A 24,740-nucleotide genomic window follows, 5' to 3' on the forward strand; every position below is an offset into this window, starting at 1 on the left:
AATTGGTACATCAAAAATCTACTCCCATTTACTTTGCAACCTGTATGGCACAGCTGTGAACATTTTTGTCCTTAGATGAAAGTGGTATATTTTTCTGTTTATGCCAGTTCCTATCAGCCAATTTGTATCTTTTAATATATGCCAGGCAAACAAGTTCCCTACCTTCTCCCTTTTCCACTTGCCTCCTCCACTTTTGTGGTAGTGCTGCAATCAGTTGGTTGTAAATTTGGATTGAGCAGATATTCCCGTATATTGTCGATAACTGCATATATGACATAACTCCTCCATCTCTATTAATGATATCAATAATAAAAATTATTGAAATTTTTTTTAACCTCTCTGGGCCAGTGGGACACTTGCGTCCCACCTAGTCAACAGCCAGTGTAATCCCGTGGCGCGATATTCAAATACCTTAGAAATGCTATTACTTCAATTTCTCAAACATATGACTATTTTACACCATTTTAAAGACAAGACTCTCATTAATCTAACCACACTGTCTGATTTCAAAAAGGCTTTACAACGAAAGCAAAACATCAGATTATGTCAGCAGAGTACACAGCCAGAAATAATCAGACACCCATTTTTCAAGCTAGCATATAATGTCACATCAACCCATACCACAGCTAAATGCAGCACTAACCTTTGATGATCTTCATCAGATGACAATCCTAGGACATTATGTTATACAATACATGCATGTTTTGTTCAATCAAGTTCATATTTATATCAAAAAACAGCTTTTTACATTAGCATGTGACTAGCATGTGACTAGCATTCCCACCGAACACTTCCGGTGAATTTACTAAATTACTCACGATAAACGTTCACAAAAAACATAACAATTATTTAAAGAATTATAGATACAGATCTCCTTTATGCACTCGCTATGTCCGATTTTAAAATAGCTTTTCGGTGAAAGCACATTTTGCAATATTCTGAGTAGATAGCCCTAGCTATTTTGACACCCACCAAGTGTGGTACTCACCAAACTCCAATTTACTATTAGAAAAGTTTGATTACCTTTGCTGTTCTTTGTCAGAATGCACTCCCAGGACTTCTACTTCAATAACACATGTTGGTTTGGTTCCAAATAATCCATAGTTATATCCAAATAGCGGCGTTTTGTTCGTGCGTTCAAGACACTATCCGAAGGGTAAAGAAGGGTGACGCGCCCGACGCGTTTCGGGAAAAAACATCAAAAAATTCCATTACCGTACTTCGAAGCATGTCAAACGCTGTTTAAAATAATTTTTTATGCTATTTTTTTAAAAGCGATAATATTCCGACCGGGAGTCGTTGTTTTCGTTCAAAGAGAGAGAAAGTAAACATGGTGTCGGCTCGTGCACGCGCCTCCAGTCTCATTGTCCTCTGATCGACCATTATCCAAATGCGCTAATGTTTTTCAGCCAGGGCCTGCAAAGCCACCATTCATCGTTCTGGCGCCTTCTGAGAGCCTATGGGAGCGTTAGAAAATGTCACGTTATGCCAGAGATCCCCTGTTTTGGTTAGAGATGATCAAGAAGGCCAAGAAATAGTCAGAGGGAGCGCTTCCTGTTTGGAATCTTCTCAGGTTTTGGCCTGCCAAATGAGTTCTGTTATACTCACAGACACCATTCAAACAGTTTTAGAAACTTTAGGGTGTTTGCTATCCAAATCAAACAATTATATGCATATTCTAGTTACTGGGCAGGAATAGTAACCAGATTAAATCGGTACGTTTTTTATCTGGCCGTGCAAATACTGCCCCCTATCCCCAACAGGTTAAATTACATGAAGAATGTTTTTTAATTAATCAATGTGTTTGAGTTTAACCATAGTATTTGTCCTATCTTTTCTGGAGGATGAAACTGAAATTGTAATCAGCTTTTTATGGCTTGTTTACAAAAGGGACGATACTTTAAGCACACAGAAGTTGGTTAAAGGACATTCTTAAAGTATGAAAAAGACTGAAATATATTGCAGTAAAACAAATAAAAATGACCATGGATGTCACAGGTGTCATAAGGATTTGACCAAAATGCAGCGAGAATGTGTATACTCATCTTCTTTTATTCGTCAGAAAGAAGGAAAACCAAATCAAAACACACGTATACAAAAATAACAATGATAAACAGTGCTGTAAGGCATATAGCTATACAAGGAACAACTACCCACAAAATCCCAGAGAAAAAACACCCCTCTTAAACTGTTATTGTCTTTTGATGTTCTGTATTATGTAATGTTTCATGTTTTCTGTGGATCCCAGGAAGAGTAGCTGCTGCTTTTGCAGCTAATGGGGATCCTAATAAAATATCAAATACCAATGACTCAAAAGGTGCAGAGTTAAGAGCCCAACGAACAAGAGTTGGGTCTCAGTTTTTATAACCTTTGTCTATGTTGCTGATTAGCAGATGTGTGAGTCAGTTTTGTTACTATCTAGTTGCAGCTGCTCAAGCTAGCCCCTGTTCTCCTCATATCTCCATACAGCTGTGCCCTTGAAAGATATGAAAAGAAGAGGATGGACCAAAAACGGGTCACTCTTAGAGACAGCCCCTTGTCTTTGGTCGTGTGACTACATTACACAAAGCTCAGAGTTGAAAAACACTAGCTTCTTCTTACATGACAGAAACAGACAGTGAAAATGTACATGTAAAGGCTTGTACAGCGCATGTGCATAACAGAGTTTGTCATTTTCCACACCATATTCCTCTCTTTTGAGACTTATCTCAACCTAATACAAAATTTTAAAGTAAGCATATAAGTAATAATTCCTAATGTAAGCCAATTATGTAATAATCTAAGCAAAACTTCACACAAGCAATTACATTAAACATTGGGGGTTCTTTCTTACACTAGTACATTTTTTTACCTCCACAAGGTGCAGAACATTCTTAAGGGAATCATTTAAAGTTACAAATCATTTAATTAACCTGTTAGGGCTAGGGGGCAGTATTTACACGGCCGGATAAAAAACGTACCCGATTTAATCTGGTTACTACTCCTGCCCAGTAACTAGAATATGCATATAATTATTGGCTTTGGATAGAAAACACCCTAAAGTTTCTAAAACTGTTTGAATGGTGTCTGTGAGTATAACATAACTCATATGGCAGGCAAAAACCTGAGAAGATTTCATGCAGGAAGTGGCCTGTCTGACAAGGAGTCGTTCTTCTTGTCTCTGTTTATTGAAGAGTGAGGATCTTAGCTGTAACGTGACACTTCACACGGCTCCCATAGGCTCTCAGAGCCCGGGAAAAACCTGAACGATATCAAGGCAGCCTCTGGCTGAAACACATTATCACCTTTGCCAAGTGGCCGATCAGAGGACAAAGGAATTAGGCGCGTGCCCGAGTCGACCCCGTGCTGTATTTTCTTTCGGCTGTTTACCTAATTGCAGATTCCCGGTCGGAATATTATCGTTTTTTTACGAGAAAAATGGCATAAAAATTGATTTTAAACAGCGGTTGACATGCTTCGAAGTACGGTAATGAAATATTTAGAAATCTTTTGTCACGAAATGCGCCGTTTGCGTGACCCTTATTTACCATTGGGATAGTGTCTTGAACGCACGAACAAAACGTCGCTGTTGGAACATAACTATGGATTATTTTGGACCAAACCAACATTTGTTATTGAAGTAGAAGTCCTGGGAGTGCATTCTGACGAAGAACAGGAAAGGTAATCAAACTTTTCTAATAGTAAATCGGAGTTTGGTGAAGGCTAAACTTGCTGGGTGTCTAAATAGCTAGCCCTGTGATGCCGGGCTATCTACTTAGAATATTGCAAAATGTGCTTTCACCGAAAAGCTATTTTAAAATCGGACATATCGAGTGCATAGAGGAGTTCTGTATCTATAATTCTTAAAATAATTGTTATGCTTTTTGTGAACGTTTATCGTGAGTAATTTAGTCAATTCACCGGAGGTTTGCGGGGGTATGCTAGTTCTGAACGTCACATGCTAATGAAAAAATCTGTTTTTTGATATAAATATGAACTTGATTGAACAAAACATGCATGTATTGTATAACATAATGTCCTAGGTGTGTCATCTGATGAAGATCATCAAAGGTTAGTGTTGCATTTAGCTGTCTTCTGGGTTTTTGTGACATTATATGCTAGCTTGAAAAATGGGTGTCTGATTATTTCTGTCTGGGTACTCTGCTGACATAATCTAATGTTTTGCTTTCGTTGTAAAGCCTTTTTGAAATCGGACAGTGTGGTTAGATTAACGAGAGTCTTGTCTTTAAATAGCTGTAAAATAGTCATATGTTTGAGAAATTGAAGTAATAGCATTTCTAAGGTATTTGAAAATCGCGCCACAGGATTCAACTGGCTGTTACGTAGGTGGAAAATTTCGTCCCGCCGGCCCTAGAGAGGTTAGACAGTTCCAAGGAGTACACGCTTTGTCTGTACAAAGAGGACAATCCTCACATGTATGCATTGATCTCTGTCTTCTTAAACATTGGGGCGGCTATTGTTTTACCAACTTCTGTCCTGAGCCTGCCGATGGCTTATGCTGGAGCGGCTGTTATTTAAGTCCCACCCTTGTGCTGAATACTTCAGTTGCATTGAGGCTACTTCTCGCTCTGTGCTGTTCTGCTCCTCCCACGACCCATACAACAGCTGCAATGAGAAGAGTGGCCACGAAGGCAGCAAACATAATACGTAGGGTCCGGTCCTGATCATCCCATGGCCACTGAGGCCTCCTTCAATGGGACATCGGCTGGAACATCTTCATCTGGGTTGTGGGGTTCCTTCTGCAGTGGCTGGCTGAAGTTTGTGGAGCGGTCCTCCCCTTGGATCAGGCAAGGCTGCTTCAACTCTGGGAAAAATAGACTTCAGAGCATTGTAACTTACCTTTCCAGCGGTGTACTTGACAGGTATTCGACCTGTCTTTAAGAAAAATGTGTTAAACAGTTCAAACAATTCATCATTATGCAATCATTATTTCACAATCATTCTGTTATTATGTGCGTCCACACATTAATTCATGGGGTACCCCTCCTTATTTGTTTTGTTCGTTAACAGTATCTACATTTCTTAACCTCCCTAGTCCACAGCCAGTGGAATCGCGTGGCGCGAAATACAAATACCTCAAAAATGCTATAACTTCAATTTCTCAATCATATGACTATTTTACACCATTTTAAAGACTAGACCCTCGTTAATCTAACCACATTGTCCGATTTCAAAAAGGCTTTACAGCGAAATCAAAACATTAGATTGTCAGGAGAGTACCCTGCCAAAAATAATCACAAAGCCATTTTCAAAGCAAGCATATATGTCACAAAAACCAAAACCACAGCTAAATGCAGCACTAACCTTTGATGATCTTCATCAGATGACACTCCTAGGACATTATGTTATACAATACATGCATGTTTTGTTCAATCAAGTTCATATTTATATCAAAAAACAGCTTTTTACATTAGCATGTGATGTTCAGAACTAGCATACCCACCGCAAACTTCCGGTGAATTTACTAAATTACTCACGATTAACGTTCACAAAATACATAAATTATTTTAAGAATTATAGATACAGAACTCCTTTATGCAATCGAGGTGTCCGATTTTAAAATAGCTTTTCGGTGAAAGCACATTTTGCAATATTCTGAGTACATAGCCCGAACATCACGTCTAGCTAATTTGACACCCACCAAGTTTGGCCCTCACCAAACTCAGATTTACTATAAGAAAAATTGGATTACCTTTGCTGTTCTTCGTCAGAATGCACTCGCAGGACTTCTACTTCAACAACAAATGTTGTTTTGGTTCCAAATAATCCATAGTTAGATTCAAATAGCTCCGTTTTGTTCGTGCGTTCAGGTCAGTATCCGAAGGGTGATGCGCGAGCGCATTTCGTGACAAAGAAATTCTAAATATTCCATTACCGTACTTAGAAGCATGTCAAATGCTGTTTAAAATCAATTTTTATGCAATTTTTCTCATAAAATACCGATAATATTCCAACCGGGCGACGTTGTATTCATTCAAAGAGAGAAAGAAAAACATGGAGAATTCACATGAACGCGCATCTCCAGTGTTACTGTTCTCAGCCTGACCACTCACAAAATCTCCTGCTGTTTTTCGCCCAGAGACTGGAGAGACGTCATTCCACTTTCTGGCGCCTTCTGAGAGCCAATGGAAGCCTTAGAAAATGTCACGTTACAGCACAGATGCTGTATTTTTGATAGAGATGCCACAGAAGGAGAACAAATTGTCAGACAGGGCACTTCCTGTATGGAATCTTCTCAGGTTTTGGCCTGCCGTATGAGTTATGTTATACTCACAGACACCATTCAAACAGTTTTAGAAACTTTGGAGTGTGCACATAGAAATAATTTGCTTAACAGCTTGAGAGAGAGAGAGAGAGAGAGAGAGAGAGAGAGAGAGAGAACGAGAACCCACCCTTTGGCTTGATGACAGCTTTGCACACTCTTGAGCCAATCAGTTGTGTTGTGACAAGGTAGGGGTGGTATACAGAAGATGGCCCTATTTGGTATAAGACCAAGTATATATTATGGAAAGAGCAGCTCAAATAAGACACTACCAAAAGACAATAAAACACTACCAAAGGACACCGATAATAAGAAAAGACTTGCTTGGGCCAAGAAACATGAACAATGGACATTAGACCGGTAGAAATCTGTCCTTTGGTCTGATGAGTCCAAATTGGAGACTTTTGGTTCCAACCACTGTGTTTTTGTGAGAAGCAGATTAAATGAATGGATGATCTCCGCATGTGTGGTTCCCACCATGAAGCATGGAAGAGGAGGTGTGATGGTGTGGGGATGCTTTGCTGGTGACACTGTCATCGATTTATTTAGAATTCAAGGCACACTTAACCAGCATGGCTACCACAGCATTCTGCAGCGATACGCTTTCCCATCTGGTTTGTGCTTAGTGGGACTATCATTTGTTTTTCAACAGGACAATGAGACAAAACACACCTCCAGGCTGTGTAAGGGCTATTTGATCAATATGGAGAGTGATGGAGAGCTGCATCAGATGAACACAATCACCCAAGCTCAACCCAGTTGAGATGTTTTGGGATGAGTTGGACTGCAGAGTGAAGGAAAATCAGCCAGCAAGTGCTCAGCATATGTGGGAACATCTTCAAGACTGTTGGAAAGCATTCCTCATGAAGCTGGTTGAGAAAATGCCAAGAGTGTGCAACGTTGTTATCGAGGCAATGGGTGGCTACTTTGAAGAATCTAAAATCTAAAATATATTTTGATTTGTTTAACACTTTTCTGGTTATTACATGATTCCACGTGTTATTTCATAGTTTTGATGTCTTCACTATTATTCCACAATGTAGAAAAGAGTAAAAATAAAGAAAAATCCTCAAATGAATAGGTGTGTCCAAACATTTGACTGGTACTGTATATACAAAGTAATAGAAGCTAAGGCCTAGCCCCAGAGAGAGAGAGAGATATTCTCATGGCATGGTACGACACCGGCATTAATTTCTCTATACTTGTCAGATAGGCTACTGCATCTGCTATACAGATAAGAGTTATACAGAAGGAGGCTAATTTGATAATTAAAATTAGAATATATTTTTTATGAAGATAAGCATTATATTGTTCAATTATAGGCGAAAGTCTGTTAGACCTAAAACATTCTTCCACACCTCAAGTTCAACTGTCAGTTATTTGGAGCACCTTCATACCACAGGCCTGCATTATAATAGGCCAATAGCCACATCAAACCTTCAGATAAGTAAAGAAATTGTATTATGGTAATGTAAAAAGTATTTCAAGGCATTGTTTAATATGGAAATACAAGCAGGCTATTATTTTGCAGCAAACACAACAGTTGGAACTTAATTTGCTCAAAGAAAATGGCTCAACAGAATTAAACAAAACACTTGCGAACTAGTTTTGAACAGGCTATATTGCAGCAATTACCAAGAAAGGTGAGTGCCTAACGTAACCAACAAATGACAGTAATAGGCTAATGACATTTATTTTACAACAGACTGTCACGTCCTGACCATAGAAAGCTCCGGTCCGGGTCCTTCGCCGACGATCCAGGGTCCGGTGACACAAAAGCGGAGGTAACAGCAGGCGGAGTGGGGGTTACGCCCCAAACCGGAGGCGCCTCCTCTACTGGAGGATGAGAAGGTTCTTCGTACTGCACCAGAGCTGCCATAGACATTAGTCACCCACCCTAACCCTCCCTTTTTTTCCTTCTTTTTTTGTTGTTGATGTTTTAGGTGGCGTTCGGAGTCCGCACCTTTGGGGGGGGTACTGTCATGTCCTGACCATAGAAAGCTGTTATTTTCTATGGTAGAGTAGGTCAGGGCGTGACGGGGTTTTTCAAGTTTAGATTTTCTATGTTGTTATGTTCTAGTTTTGTATTTCTATGTTGGGCTTTGTTTGGGATGATCTCCAATTAGAGGCAGCTGGTCATCGTTGTTTCTAATTGGAGATCATACTTAAGTAGGTGTTTTTCCCACATAGTACTTAAGTGTTTTCCCTATAGTTTATTTGTGTATCCTGCATAGTTTCACAGTTCAATAAAATATGTGGAACGATACACACGCTGCACTTTGGTCCGCTCCTTCCGACGAACGACGTGACACAGGCCTACTCATAACCTACTGTATTTTAAACTAAATACGGAGCACACAATTAAAAAGACAGATAATTTAGCCAACGGAAATGTCTCAACAGAATGAAACTAAACATGTTTTGCATATTCAAAGAACTGGTTTGGAATAATAACAATGATATACAATGATAAAACAATGATTATAAATACAAAAACATTTTTGAATGGTTTCCTTGGTTTCTCAAATGATTGCCTCGCCTGGTTCACCAACTACTTCTCCGACAGAGTTCAGTGTGTCAAATCTGAGGGCCTGTTGTCCGGGCCTCTGGTAGTCTCTATGGGGGTGCCACAGGGATCTATTCTTGGGCCGACTCTCTTCTCTGTATAAATCAATGATGTCGCTCTTGCTGCTGGTGAGTCTCTGATCCACCTCTACGCAGACGACACCATTCTGTATACTTCTGGCCCTTCTTTGGACACTGTGTTAACAACCCTCCAGACGAGCTTCAATGCCATACAACTCTCCTTCCGTGGCCTCCAACTGCTCTTAAATACAAGTAAAAATAAATGCATGCTCAACCGATCGCTGCCTGCACCTGCCCGCCCGTCCAGCATCACTACTCTGGACGGTTCTGACTTAGAATATGTGGACAACTACAAATACCTAGGTGTCTGGTAAACTCTCCTTCCAGACTCACATCAAACATCTCCAATCCAAAGTTAAATCTAGAATTGGCTTCCTATTTCGCAACGAAGCATCCTTCACTCATGCTGCCAAACATACCTTCGTAAAACTGACCATCTTACCGATCCTCGACTTTGGCGATGTCATTTACAAAATAGCCTCTAACACCCTACTCAACAAATTGGATGCAGTCTATCACAGTGCCATCTGTTTTGTCACCAAAGCCCCATATACTACCCACCACTGCGACCTGTATGCTCTCGTTGGCTGGCCCTCGCTTCATATTCGTCGCCAATCCCACTGGCTCCGGGTCATCTACAAGTCTGCCAGGTAAAGTCCCGCCTTATCTCAGCTCGCTGGTCACCATAGCTGCACCCACCCGTAGCATGCGTTCCAGCAAGTATATCTCACTTGTCACCCCCAAAGCCAATCCCTCCTTTGGCCGCTTCTCCTTCCAGTTCTCTGCTGCCATGACTGAAACGAACTACAAAAATCTCTGAAACTGGAAACCCTTATCTCCCTCACTAGCTTTAAGCACCAGCTGTCAGAGCAGATCACAGATCACTGTATCTGTATATAGCCCATCTATAAATAGCCCAAACAACTACCTCTTCCCCTCCTGAATTTATTTATTTATTTATTTTGCTCCTTTGCACCCCAGTATTTCTACTTTGCACACTCATCTACTGTCAAATCTACCATTCCAGTGTTTTAATTGCTATATTGTATTTACTTCGCCACCATGGCCTATTTATTGCCTTCACCTTATTTGCTCACATTGTATATAGACTTATTTTTCTACTGTATTATTGACTGTATGTTTGTTTTACTCCATGTGTAACTCTGTGTTGTTATATGTGTCGAACTGCTTTGCTTTATCTTGGCCAGGTCGCAGTTGTAAATGAGAACATGTTCTCAACTTGCCTACCTGGTTAAATAAAGGTGAAATAAAAATAAATAAAAAAATGTTAGCGAGTTGCACAATAGCCTGCTTTGGCTGTGCCACATTCTTCTTATATTTGTCCACTACATTCTTAAAACCTTTCCATACGGAGGACATTCCCCTTGTAGCAGGGCTCCAAGCTAACATTTACACCTGGTGGCACTGGTACCACTAAGTTTTTCAGTTGGTGGCACCAGCCCATGATTTGGTTGCACCAATTTTTTTGCAGCATCATGCAATAGAAAGAATATGTAGGCCTATAATCTTTTAACATAATTCACAGTGCTTTATTAAAAAGTGTAATATACTGAGATGATATTGAATAAATACATTATTTCACAATCTTGTGATGTTGTGATTCAAAATATGTTCATGTGCAACCTAATCCAGTGATTGTCATGCATTTTGGGAAGACATTTATGCTATTGTTGTTATAATTTACTATTAAAATAGGGCTCCAGAATTTTCAGATGTTTTTAATGTTAAACAATCAGAACACTTTTCTTTTCTTTCTCAAGTAGTCAACAGTAGCCTAGGCCAAGGCTCCTCTCTTGCTTTCTCTCTCTCCTCAGCAGCAGGGCAGCCCCGGACAATTTGTCCGGCTACCATTTTATTTATAGGATTTTCATTTATTGTTTCTGCCAAAACCCGGCAATTCTGGCTAACTGAAACCCTGCACCACAATGGCTTTCCATAGCCCCCATACACATTCTGCAGCACGCTTTGTCTATTGTACTGACACAGAGCAGTGGAGATACATATTTTGCTCCAACCAGTCACTCAATTATTTGAACATAAAACTAAACCTGAGGGGGAACAAGTTTCAACTGAAGGATCTAAGCCCCATTTTGGCCCCTTGTGGAGCCAGATACTGGGCAGGGGTGGACCAGTGTGGCCTTGGTTGCAATCTTCTGGCTGCAGCTGCTTCCTTCTTCTTAGCAGCTGCCACCTTGGCATCAGTCAACAAGTTCAGGTTCAACTTGAGAGTGGAGCATGTGTTATATACCAATACCATTGCCGTGATTTGTTATGTTGATTATTTAGGTCGGGTGTAAGAGCTGGGCTGGGACAAAACCCTTCACACACTCCTGCTCTTTAGGACTTCCTGCAATGACTGAAACAGACCATTGCAGGAGAATAATGTTCGAGGTTGAAACAGCTTACTTAATAGAGAGGTAATACGACTCAGGTACACCCAAAGGTTCTGGAATAGAGAAGGTGCAGATACATTTAGTAATTTGGCATCATTAACAAACGTGTGAATACCAATTAATTTGTAGTACTAAATAAGGTTACAGAACCTTGCCTAGTAGCTATACTAATGACATGCTCTCTCTAACAGCAAACAGATCAATGTCTCCCGCAGTAAAGTAAGCACACTGTTTACTGAAGAGATCCTAAACAGTCCATCTTTGAAGCCTCTCAAAAAGACAGACCAAAATAATAGAGCTAGCTAGGCTACTTGAAGTAGGCTTCCCACCTCATACCCACAGACAGGTACACACATTATCAAGAAAGCCTAGCTTCACCATCTAGGTAAGCTAGCTAGTTAACTAGTAAGCTGAACTGTTGTTTTATAAAATGTAAATTAGTTATGAATTTCTAATGCATTTAAATGGCTAGACAAAAACATGGCTAATGTAGCCGGGTAGCCATCTAGTCAGGCTAACTACGGTAGCTAGCTAACCATAAGCTAGCTAGCTAGATAACAAGTATTGTGTAAATTGCCCAAGACAGTTCACAAAATTGTAAATTTAAACAAACAAAAACCAATTTATTAATTACAAAATCTTGTTAACATTACCTTTGCCTGGATTCGGCAGTCTTGTCAAGATCATCATGGCCCTGGTAAGTGACGTGAAGCTTCAGACAGGCATTTGTAGTTCTGGATGATAGCCACATTAGCAGCTAATGCGAATTTCATTTTTGGGAGGTAAATACAGGTGAATATATTGATAAAAGTCTGAGAGATTTACACAGTTATCAAAATGTCCTGCCAGGGTAAGCCCACACAAAACACAGACCTTATTTATTTCGGGCCTCTTTCTAGAGTCCACAAGAAGAACCGCCGCGCCACCTTCCTGTTCAAGTGAACACAACAATGTATTGTATGCTGCTGCATAAATGATGTAATATGCCAGGGAGATATGTATACTGTAGCCAAGAAAGTAATACTAAGTGTAATTTGTGTCGTAAGCTGTTCGTAGCCCATTTGCCTCACCCTGATAATTTGGTCCCTTTTCCACTCATCATTTAGCCTACTCTTCTGACTTGGTGGTGCACATGTAAGCCTATAGCCTATTTTAGAGAAATGTAATCATTGAATATTGTAAGAGCTTTTATTGTCTGCTATATGTCCCCTTTATTTATCCTACGGTTCTGACTTGGTGTACAGGGAGAATACTGTAAGAATGGATCATGTTCTAAATTATGTTGCTGTACATTTCAAAAGTGCTGAACAAGTAGTTATATTGACTACATCCGGCCTAGCTCGCTCATTAATATCTAATCGAAATTACGGATTGCCTTTTAACTGCTAATTGTCCCCTTATGCCACAGTTTGTACATCTCAATTGTCAGTAGAAAATCGTCAGCCATATCAGCTATGTTTAAAGGCAGTAAATGAGGCTGAATTAACTGTTTCGCTGCCAGACAAGGCTCAGCTGATAGCCATGTGGTAACGTGTTGGGAGTTGGGACTGCTGTTGGGATCCTGCTGTTGGGACGGCTTTATGTAGGCAGTTTGTGGGCACCGTTTCTCACCATTATAGCCCAATTAATGTATTGTTTAGTGTTGTGTTGTGCAGTGGCTTTGCTGGTTTCCAATTCACCAGAGATTTACCCAGCTCAAGAGTAAAGAATAACACCTCCCAGAGGTCTAGGCACATAAAGCTACTACTGTGTTCAAACACTTTCACACTAACACATCAAAGGGAAAATCAAACTTTAATCAAATAGGGGGTTAATGACTAATTCCAATTTCTCTATTTTGGTTAGATCAAAAGGTATGGCTAGGTAATTATTTATGGTTTATAAAGGAAATGCAAATTATTAGCGTGAACAGATAGAAAGAACAAAAATCATACAGGATGGTTACTCTACAAGTGATTATTATGTTATTAATATTCCATAGTCAGGGAGACTTCTATTAAACTATCCATTGTGAAGTTCCCTGAGCTGGCCGCTGGCGGTATTAATATTCCAAATTAAAAATAAAAGGATAGCCGCAGGTGCCATAAATTCAGACACTAAATTACATATGAGTGGTGGATCACTCAGTGACAGAAGTTCCTGTAATCCCACTCTACATCAGACCCAGATCAAATCAAAGTTTATTATTCATTTCCACAGGACACAGTGGGTGTAAACAGTATAGTGAAATGCTTCTATTTAAAGCAGAATTGATCATTAGACCTCCCTTGGAGTAGGGCTGTGAGAGACATGACATTTTGCAGATACACTAAGGTATTCCATTATCTAGAACTTGCTTGGGTGTATCTGTATTGTCTTAGCAATGCTAAATTCATCATTTGCCTCTTTTATATTGCAGGGCAGGCACCTTCTAAGGCATTGAAATGCATGGTGCATTTGGAAAGGATGAATGGAAAAAGGCTATGGACTCTGAGATTTGTTATTTTATTATCTTGATTTTATGTATTTTTAAAAAGACTGAAAATGCATGCTGGTAGAGAGAGAGAGAGTTTGAATGATTTGTATTCTCAACAGATGGAGGTTAAAGTTGCTGTTTGACCAGACTCTGGAACCCCACCACTTCTCAGGTGCCTCCTTCATTTTCAATTTGTCCCCTTTTTCCCGCTTCCTTTAAGGTCTCAAAGCTGGTTTTCCTTTCAAACTGTTCATTCTGTCTAGCAGGCCTGTCTTCCCCTGCCCAAGGCTCTGTCTGATTCTATTCCATTTCTTCCTCTCCAACTGGAGACTACCAGAATAAGACTCCCTTCATTTAGTCACACAGTACCCCCAAAATCAATAAACTGGATATGATATAGAAAATCTTGGATCAAAGCCCATCAACACTGAAGAAGTTTCCCTAGAAGATAAAGTACAAGGCACTGTCTATTAGTGCATTTTGTTCAACAGGAATGTGTGATCAACAGAACTGAATTAGTTAGAATTCCTAAATTATATGCAGGCACTATACAAATACGCTATTAAGCCATATTAAGATAATGGATCATAACATTTGAATTGTCATCTGAAAATTATACAATACCTCCAAGGTAGTATTGCATATAAGAATACATTATAGGAAGAATTAATTGAAGGGAGATATAGAAGCATTGAAAATGGATTTCCCAATGATGTACCGGCTTAGAGAAAATACTCTGAATCAGGATCAGGCCTATAAAAAGCTATAGCTACCCGCTGTTGCTACACCGCAGTTCACAGGAAAACATTCCTGAGATATTGTGGCCATCTCAAATACCAGGGAGCAATATCAAAGTATCTCCTTCGATCAAGTAATTCATTCTAAAGCAACCGGTTTAATTAGATATTGTGTTCATGATTTCTGTATATACTCTACTATTGGCAGAGGGTTCATCTTGACTGTGATGTGGTCTCTCTCCTAGTTGTCTTGCATGAATCAGTGGCTAGAGGAGCAGCAGCAATCATGAACCAGGGTTACGTCCCAGTCTGTCTTCCTCTTATGTGCCAAATGAATGCACTCCCCTCACTATAATTGGGACAGCATACTGCTGAGCTCTGGATAAGCGCACAGATAATCATCCCTATGGTACTGCACTGAAATTATTCTGAAGGATAGTTAAAAGACAGAAAGTTAAGAGAGAGTAATGAGGGACAGAAAATCTGGGGCATGTGTGTGTGTGTGTGTGTGTGTGTGTCATGTACAGTACTTGTACTGTATGTTTATGACGTTGCATGTTATAGCTGATTAACACAGGGTTAAACCAGTGTGTGAGTTCTCAATGGGCCCATTAAAGTGGTTTAGTGGTTTTTGGCTAGTTGTTGTCCTCCCAAGGGAACTGTATTTTATTTTGGCACTTGTCCTAATTAATTGTATCACTACTATCTGCTTTGTATTTCAAATGAGAGCCCCAGTGGCTTGGTTCCCCAGGGAGAGTGTCCTGTATACTATAGTACAGGGCCACACACGGACTACACCATGGCTACTGAACACTGGTTCCACATCCACACTAACTGATTGTATGGCTATGATTGCAGGTCTATTGGAATTCAGTTTTCTATTAACCCAGCCACCAGGTTCTGTACGATATGCCATTGGTGGCCCATGCAATTCTGGTTGATTATACTGCAGAGGTTCTGTCACTGCAATTTGTTTGCTTTCCCTTTGTTCTGTACACTAGTACCTTTGGTAAATAAGGGAGGGAGGATTCTGATTACCATGTCAACACCCCACATCCCACTACCTCAACCGCTTATGTTTTATCCAAGGAGTTAATTAGTTGTGCTATCTGGTCGGAACAGAATGTAAGAGAGGCAGGGAGTCTGGACACAAGCTCAGGTGACATGCGGTTACATTGATCAGAAAGCCTGCGTGACATTATCTACAAATCTATAGCTTTTTTTTAACCTAATTGCATTTTTTGTTTACTTTCCTCCCTCACTGTTGTTTCTCCCTGACATTCTCTCTTGTTCTTTCTCACTCACACAAAAACGTATTATTCGAAGTAAGGCGGATATCTCTGAAAAAGTCATCAGTAACTAAATTGATTATGTGGCTCTGAAAGTAATCAGAATTGTTGTGATACATTATATTACTGAGAACATGTTACATATTCAGATTACCTCCCGGAATATTTATTTAACATTCACGTGTTGATACCTGCAAGAGTTGATTCCCAAACTTGTCTATTCCATTGCATTTTAGGGGAACCTTTCTGGTCCAAGAACACCCCATAAGCAACCTTTTTATAACGTAACTTGAACATGTGCTTGTGCTTATCAAATAAGCACACATACACACTCAAACTGTTACTCTCTCCACTGGTGTCTCCTCTATTTGAAGAAAAACAATGTGTGATACTAATACATGTACAACCTGATCACCTCAATTATGTCATTGGATGATTTGCTACATTAAACTTTTGTCTATTATACCAAGGTTCTGGGGTCATTGTTAACCCCACTTGTCTCTCTTCACCCCAGTAATTGAATGTATAATGCATTGCTGCCACCACAGCATAATTTAAATTAAACCCAAGTACATTGAAATGTAAACCAGGCCAAGAGTAACTAAAGTGTGCAGTGATCTTGAATTTTTCTAACCTTCTTATAGTTTCACAATATAGCGATCTGGCCTTAATGGCCATGTACTCTTATAATCTCTGCACGACACAGCCAGAAGAGGAATGGCCACCCCTCAGAGCCTAGTTCCTCTCTAGGTTTCTTCCTAGGTTCCAGTCTTTATGGGGAGTTTTTCCTAGCCACCGAGCTTCTACATCTGCATTGCTTGCTCTCTGGGGTTTTAGGCTCGGTTTCTGCATAAACACTTTGTGACAACTGCTGATGTAAAAAGGGCTTTATAAATACATTTTGTTTGATTTGATGACATTGCCTCTCATTTGTGGAGAAAAATAAATCAAGCATAATAGGTCTTTCTCCCTAAGTTCACTGTCCTAGTAAACAGAGGTTAGGCCAAGGAGAACCCACCAAGGGTTCTCACTGAAATAGCCTTGAATTCTATTTCAGGTCATTCTCTATATGCCCTTCCAAAGAGAGAATATGAATAATTGAAGTGGTCTTTTTCATTCTGTCCCCTAGTTCTCCCAAGACAGTACAGGAGCATGCATAATCTGAGCCACACTTCTTCCTCAGAACAGAGAACACTCTCTGTGGAATAGGAGAGAAGAGTCACTCAGCTGGCAGAGAGATCTACTATTTCCAGGAATAATGAAATTAAGATTTCACTTCATCTGTCATGTAGAACCATAGTCTCAGCTCACCAATTCACAGTATGTCTCATCTCCTGGGAGGCCATCAATAACTTGAGGACCAAAAAGGGTATGTTATAGTATGTTCCAATGCATTGATGAATATAAAGATACATGTAACACATCTCTTTATCTTCTTCTTCTAGTTTATTTTCTTATTTTCTTTCTTTTGATGTAGTTTACATTTGTCTGTATTGCATAGTCTCTCCATTTCACTTCTCCCCATCAGGGGGTCTTTTGTGTGGTCATTGCTGTGTGGTTTTCATTTTCATAAAGTCCGTGAGGCATGAAGTCAGTCACTCTCAGTCCAGCAACCATTTTCTTTTCTTGAGTCATCATTGATTCTCAGAGTTCTTGCTAGCCTTTCTCCTTGTGGTTTTCAATAGTAGGAGAGACAATTCTGCTCCAAATCTCATGTCAGGTAATTGCCGACTATTTAACTACAACCAACAAATCCCAAGGTGTTTGAATAAAGCGTTCCATCTCTTCAAATACTTGAAATTGTTTTTGTCATTTGAATTACTTAAGTTGTGTCAGCAGCAGGGGTTGGAAGCAAAAAATGTGTCAATTGTTTGTTGCAAACAGAAGCCCTATTGTTTTGTTCCGACCAGCATAATAAAGTTCTGAACCGGTTCGAACTAAAAAAAAGTAACAGTTCAAACGTGAAATCAACATAGTTTTAACATTTAGCTCATTAATTTACTTCACCAATTAGCACATATAGAGAAGCTTGCTATGGAAAGGGTAAGCTAATTGTTTACATATTTGATTGGTCATACAAGTGCAGACACAAGATGCGACTGAAATTTCACTGGTGAAAATAGCGAGGAAAAACATGTGGCTTGGCTTGAAGTGTGTGGAATGTGTTTAGGCTATTACTAGCATCAGAACTGAATTACATAATTATATATTAAGAATATATTTTTTAACAAAAAATGCCATTATAAAACTGTTTGTTTGGATCCTGGATGATGATTGGACAAGCATCGTTTCAAGTTGTGATGTATCGGCTTTCACAGACATACCTATGCATGCAAACAGTTGCATCTGAAAATCATCACTGCACCTCTATAAAAATATCATGTTCATGTTGCTGTCTGAATCACCTTTTGTATTTATCTCATCTCGCACATTATATCCCCTTGCTTTCAGCCTAGCATTTAGTTTGGTGGCCTACAGCGGGGGTTCATTTAAGCCTCATTGTCTGCCTGTCCGACCTCGAAAACAATGGGCGCGTTCATAAATTCACTTAGGCTATCAATTCCGATTTCAGAGCACTCTCGTCTGTGTGCCAGAGCACAGAATAACTGAAGAATTTACGAAAGCACAACACCTGTTGAATATGACCGATGTCAGTGAAAGTTGGCAAAAAATATACAAATTAAAAATGTAATTGTTGCCAGCAGCGCACTTATTCACTAACGCTCTAGATGACATGAAAACAGTCTAAACACATCTGCTAGGGCGAGTAAAATGGTCAGAGTGAGGTGTTCACTCCTTTGTGTCTGGAAGTAGCTAGCCAACATTAGCCAGTTAGCTTGGGTTCTTGACTGCCGTGGTGAGGTCAAAAAGCTCGGATCAACCCCTCTCATCGGCCAGAGTGTCCAGTGTGCGCTCTGAACATTCCAAAAGCGAAATGCTCTGAATTTAGAAACAGACAATCTGACAATGCTCTGAATTTACAAACGCACCAAATGATTCACTTTTTAATTTTGATCTCTGTTGTACCCAGTGGCAACTTTAGCATGTAAATCTTTGTGGGGCAAAAAAAAAAGTGGGATGCATGCCAGCAAAGCCACTGCACAACACAACACTAAACAATACATTAATTGTACTATAACGGTGAAAAACGGTGCCCACAAACACAATAGCAGAGTCCCAACACTTTACCACTGCTACACCTGGCTATCAGGGGAGCCTTGTCTGGCAGCGAAACAGTTTATTCAGCTTCATTTACTGCCTTTTAAAAAAACATAGCTGATATGGCTGACTTGCTTAAACAAATGTTGAGATGTACAAGCTATGGCATAACGGGACGACAAGCGGATAAGAGGCAATCATTTCGATTAAGATATTAATGAGCAAGCGACAACAGACGTAGTCAATATAACTATTTGTTCAGCACTTTTGAAATGTACAGTGTCAGGATTCAGAACATGGGCCGTTCTTACAGTGCACTCCCTGTACAAGTCAGAACCGTAGGATAAATTAAGGGGGCATATAAACAGACAATGAAAGCTCTTACAATATTTGATGACTACATTTCTCTAAAACAGGTAATAGTGTATATATGCACCACCAAGTTAGAACAGTAGGTAAAATTAAGAGGTGAAAATAGATCAAATAATTAGGGTTAGGCACATTGAACGGCCTTTGCTTTGTGTCTTTGCTTGTCAAAAAAGATACACGTTATGTAACACTATTTGATGCGTTAAATAAGCTTTCTATTCTATTCCTTTATAAAATGTTGTGTGTGCAGAATTTGCATGTGCAAGCCAAGCACCACCACTACTATCAGTAGCACATACCGGGCCATGAATGATGTGTTTACAATACAGCGTTGGTGAAAATATATGACTTTCTTAGCTACAGTGTACATATCTCCCTTGCATATTACATAATGTATGCACCAGCATACAAGACATTCTTGGACTCACCTTGTGAAGGTGGAGCAGCTGTCCTTTGTGGGCAAATTCTGTCATCAAAGTCTTGCATTCTCTGGATTTATGGTGGGAACTCGGGGAAAAAAATGCATAGTCACTCCATTGAATAGCAGGCTAACGTTAGTGGTTTCTTTGCAATGCTTGCAGTTAGCCACTGATTCCTTCCAAATGACTCATTGTTGAATTTGCGATTTCCAACTTGTTGTGTAATATTCATGTCCAATGGTGATGAGCACCGATACGTTCTATCTGTAATTTCTCTTCATTGTTGCTCTTCATATCACAAGGAATAAAAAGGATTTGCCAGGAGATTGTCGACTTTATTCATGATGATGACTGCTAGCTAAGATTTTGAAAGTAAGATGTTGACATTATCAGTCAATCAAAGCTACTGTACATATAACATGATTTGATGTAATTTTATCTGTGGCCAATGGACTTGAGCCTACTTGGAAGGGCACTTGTAATGTAACTCTATGGAAGGACCCAAAGGGCTGAAATTTTGGATGTCTACCCTTACTAAGCACATACAATTGGCGATGACGTACTATCCCCATGAGTGACAGAACACTGAGCCAATCGCGGCGCAACACTCCGTATTTTCTGCTGGCTCGCCCCACCACCACAGAAAGCTCTGAGCTAGGCTGAGACACCTGAATTTTGGAGCTGCCTTACTCAAGAAAACAAAAAAGAGACCCTTTGTGTATGCAGCTTTATTAACTGAAATATATACACTACCGTTCAAAAGATTGGGGTCACTTAGAAATGTCCTTGTTTATGAAAGAAAAGCTAATTACTTGTCCATTATAATAACATCAAATTGATCAGAAATACAGTTGTAGACATTGTTAATGTTGTGAATGAAACAGCCTAAACAGCTCTGCTAGGGCGAGTAAAATGGTCAGAGTGAGGTGTTCATAAACTGACCTCTGTAAAATGTTATAGAATTAGCTTGATCCCCTCTGTCTTCTTTTTTAATATTTTCAGTGGTATAGTTAACAAACACGCCCCCATAAAGAAAATGAGAAATTAAAACAGGTTCAGCCCTTGGTTCGAATGTGATCTTACTCCACCTCAAGAATTGCATTTGGCGAAAGGCCCGGCACACGTATACTCAGATGACTGTCTCTCGTTCAGGCAAATGATAAATAAGTGCACTCAGGCTATCTGGAAGGCCAAAGTTAGATACTTTAAGGAGCAGTTCTCTCTCTGTGGGTCTAACCCCAAGATGTTCTGGGAAACAGTTAAAGACCTGGAGAATAAACCCTCCTTCTCACAGCGGCCCTTGTCCCTAAATGTTGATGATGTGGTTGTTACTGACAAGAAGCACATGGCTAAGCTATTTAATCACCACTTCATTAAGTCAGGATTCCTATTTGACTCAGCCATGCCTCCTTGCCCGTCCAACATTTCCTAATCTCCCACCCCTTCTAATGCGACTAGCCCCGATGCTTCTACCTCTTTTTCCCCTGCCCCGCTACAAAGTTTCTCCCTATAGCCAGTCACTGAGTCTGAAGTGCTAAAGAGGCTCCTGAAACTTGATCCCCAAAAAACATCCAGTTTAGACCCTTTCTTCCTTAAGGTTGCTGTCCCTATCATCGCCAATCCTATCTCCGACCTTTTCACTCCTTGTCACTCCTTTCTGGGGAGGTTCCCATTGCATGGAATGCAGCCATTGTTTGTCCTTTATTTAAAGGGAAGATCAAGCTGATCCTAACTGTTATAGGCCTATTTCTATTTTGCCCTGTTAATCAAAAGTGTTGGAAAAACTTGTCAATAATCAACTGACTGGCTTTCTTGATGTCTATAGTATTCTCTGTTTTATGCGATCTGTTTTCCGCTCAGGTTATGGATTTGTCACTGAAACCTTAACTTCTTTGGGATAGGTGGCAGTATTTTCACGGCCGGATAAAAAACGTACCCGATTTAATCTGGTTACTACTCCTGCCCAGAAACTAGAATATGCATATAATTAGTAGATTTGGATAGAAAACACTCTAAAGTTTCTAAAACTGTTTGAATGGTGTCTGTGAGTATGGCAGGCCAAAACCTGAGAAGATTCCATACAGGAAGTGCCCTGTCTGACAATTTGTTGTCCTTCTGTTGCATCTCTATCGAAAATACAGCATCTGTGCTGTAATGTGACTTTTTCTAAGGCTTCTATTGGCTCTCTAAAGATGCCAGAAAGTGGAATGGGGTGTCTGCTGTCTCTGGACGAAGAACAGCAGGAGAATTTGTAAGTGGTCAGCCTGGGGACAGTGACACTGGAGATGCACGGTCACGAGACTACTCCATTTTTATCTTTCAGCCTTTGAATGAATACAACGTTGCCCGGTTGGAATATTATCACTATTTTACGAGAAAAAATAGCATAAAATTGATTTTAAACAGCGTTTGACATGCTTCTAAGTACGGTAATGGAATATTTTGAATTTTTTTGTCACGAAATGCGCTCGCTCACCCTTCGGATAGTGACCTGAACGCATGAACAAAACGGAGCTATTTGAATATAACTATGGATTATTTGGAACCAAAACAACATTTGTTGTTGAAGTAGAAGTCCTGGGAGTGCATTCTGACAAAGAAAAGCAAAGGTAATCCAATTTTTCTAATAGTAATTCTGAGTTTAAGTTGTCCCAAACTGGTGGGTGTCAAAATAGCTAGCCGTGATGGCCGAGCTATGTACTCAGAATATTGCAAAATGTGCTTTCGCCGAAAAGCTATTTTAAAATCTGACACCGCGATTGCATAAAGGAGTTCTGTATCTATAATTCTTAAAATAATTGTTATGTATTTTGTGAATGTTTATCATGAGTAATTTAGAAAGTTCACCGGAAGTTTTCGGTGAGTATGCTAGTTCTGAACATCACATGCTAATGTAAAAAGCTGTTTTTTTTATATAAATATGAACTTGATTGAACAAAACATGCATGTATTGTATAACATAATGTCCTAGGAGTGTCATCTAATGAAGATCATCAAAGGTTACTGCTGCATTTAGCTATGGTTTGGGTTTATGTGACATATGTGCTTGCTTGGAAAATGGCTGTGTGATTATTTGTGTCTATGTACTCTCCTAACATAATCTAATGTTTTGCTTTTGCTGTAAAGCCTTTTTGAAATCGGACAATGTGGTAAGATTAACGAGAGTTTTATCTTTAAAATGGTGTAAAATAGTTGATTGTATAAACACCACGGGACCATGCAGCCGTCATACTGCTCAGGAAGGAGACGCGTTCTGTCTCCTAGAGATGAACGTACTTTGGTGAGAAAAGTGCAAATTAATCCCAGAACAACAGCAAAGGACCTTGTGAAGATGCTGGAGGAAATAGGTACAAAAGTATCTATATCCACAGTAAAACGAGTTCTATATCGACATAACCTGAAAGGCCGCTCAGCAAGGAAGAAGCCCCTGCTCCAAAACTGCCATGAAAAAGCCAGACTACGGTTTGCAACTGCACATGGGGACAAAGATTGTACTTTTTGGAGAAATGTCCTCTGGTCTGATGAAACAAAAATAGAACTGTTTGGCCATAATGACCATCATTATGTTTGGAGGAAAAATAGGGAGGCTTGCAAGCCGAAGAACACCATCCCAACCGTGAAGCAAGGGGGTGGCAGCATCATGTTGTGGGGGTGCTTTGCTGCAGGAGGGACTGGTGCACTTCACAAAATAGATGGCATCATGAGGTAAGAAAACTATGTGGATATATTGAATCAACATCTCAAGACATCAGTCAGGAAGTTAAGGCTTGGTTGCAAATTGTGCTTCCAAATGGACAATGACCCCAAGCATACTTCCAAATGGCTTAAAGACAACAAAGTCAAGGTATTGGAGTGGCCATTACAAAGCCCTGACCTCCATCCTATAGAACATTTGTGGGCAGAATTGAAAAAGCGTGTGCCAGTAAGGAGGCCTAGAAACCTGACTCAGTTACACCAGCTCTGTCAGGAGGAATGGGCCAGAATACTCCCAACTTATTGTGGGAAGCTGGTGGAAGGCTACCCGAAACATTTGACCCAAATTAAACAATTTAAAGGCAATACTATCAAATAAATCATTCTCTCTACCATTATTCTGATATTTCACATTCTTAAAATAAAATGGTGATCATAACTGACAGGGAATTTTGACTAGGATTAAATGTCAGGAATTGTGAAAAACTGAGTTTAAATGTAGTTGGCTAAGGTGTATGTAAACTTCCGACTTCAACTGTATATATATATATATATTATTATATCTTTTTTTTATTATTTATTTTGGTAACTGTACCGTGTCGGGCCGAACAATACCATTTACCTGTGACTGTATTGATGATATACTGCAGCGCTGCCTGTTGTGCCTTATTGCTTAATTATTAACTGGTTCTCAAGACATTTTAAATAACGGGTCTGTTCCCGGAACACAAGAGACCACTATCATTCCTGGTTCTGTTATCATTCCTTGAAAATGTTTGTTATTTTCTGGTTTTCGGTTCTGTTACATGAACCGGTTCCAACCCCTGGTCTGCAGATTGAGGTTAATTTGATAGTTTAGGTCTAAATGAGTTAGCAAAGTGTTCAGGAGTTAATTTACCTGTTTATGAACCTCCAGCGAAGCCCATTGGGGACTCCAGATTTGAAGTAGTTGACCTCAGGTTTTTCACCTTTTTGGATAAAACATTTTTAGTTTGATGGTCTTGGAACAAGTCCAGTATGGGAGAAAATGTATATGTTATTCAGACACTAATGCCAACTAATGAGAACCCTATGGCTGTCTCTGATTAAATATGACAGCTCACCCCTTTAGGTGAGCAGGATGTTAAATTAAGCAGAGAGATCAGAGGCCAATACTGTAAAGGAATAGGATGCAGACAAATGTCTACATCATGCTTTGACTCAATGCTCTTCATGTCATAGAATCCTCACAGTGGACACACAGCGACAGGGTAGGAGAAGCCTCTTTCACTCCACATAGACACAATTCAGAGGTGAG

Source organism: Salmo trutta, chromosome 12, assembly GCF_901001165.1.
Source record: "Salmo trutta chromosome 12, fSalTru1.1, whole genome shotgun sequence".
In the NCBI taxonomy this organism is placed as follows: Eukaryota; Metazoa; Chordata; class Actinopteri; order Salmoniformes; family Salmonidae; genus Salmo; species Salmo trutta.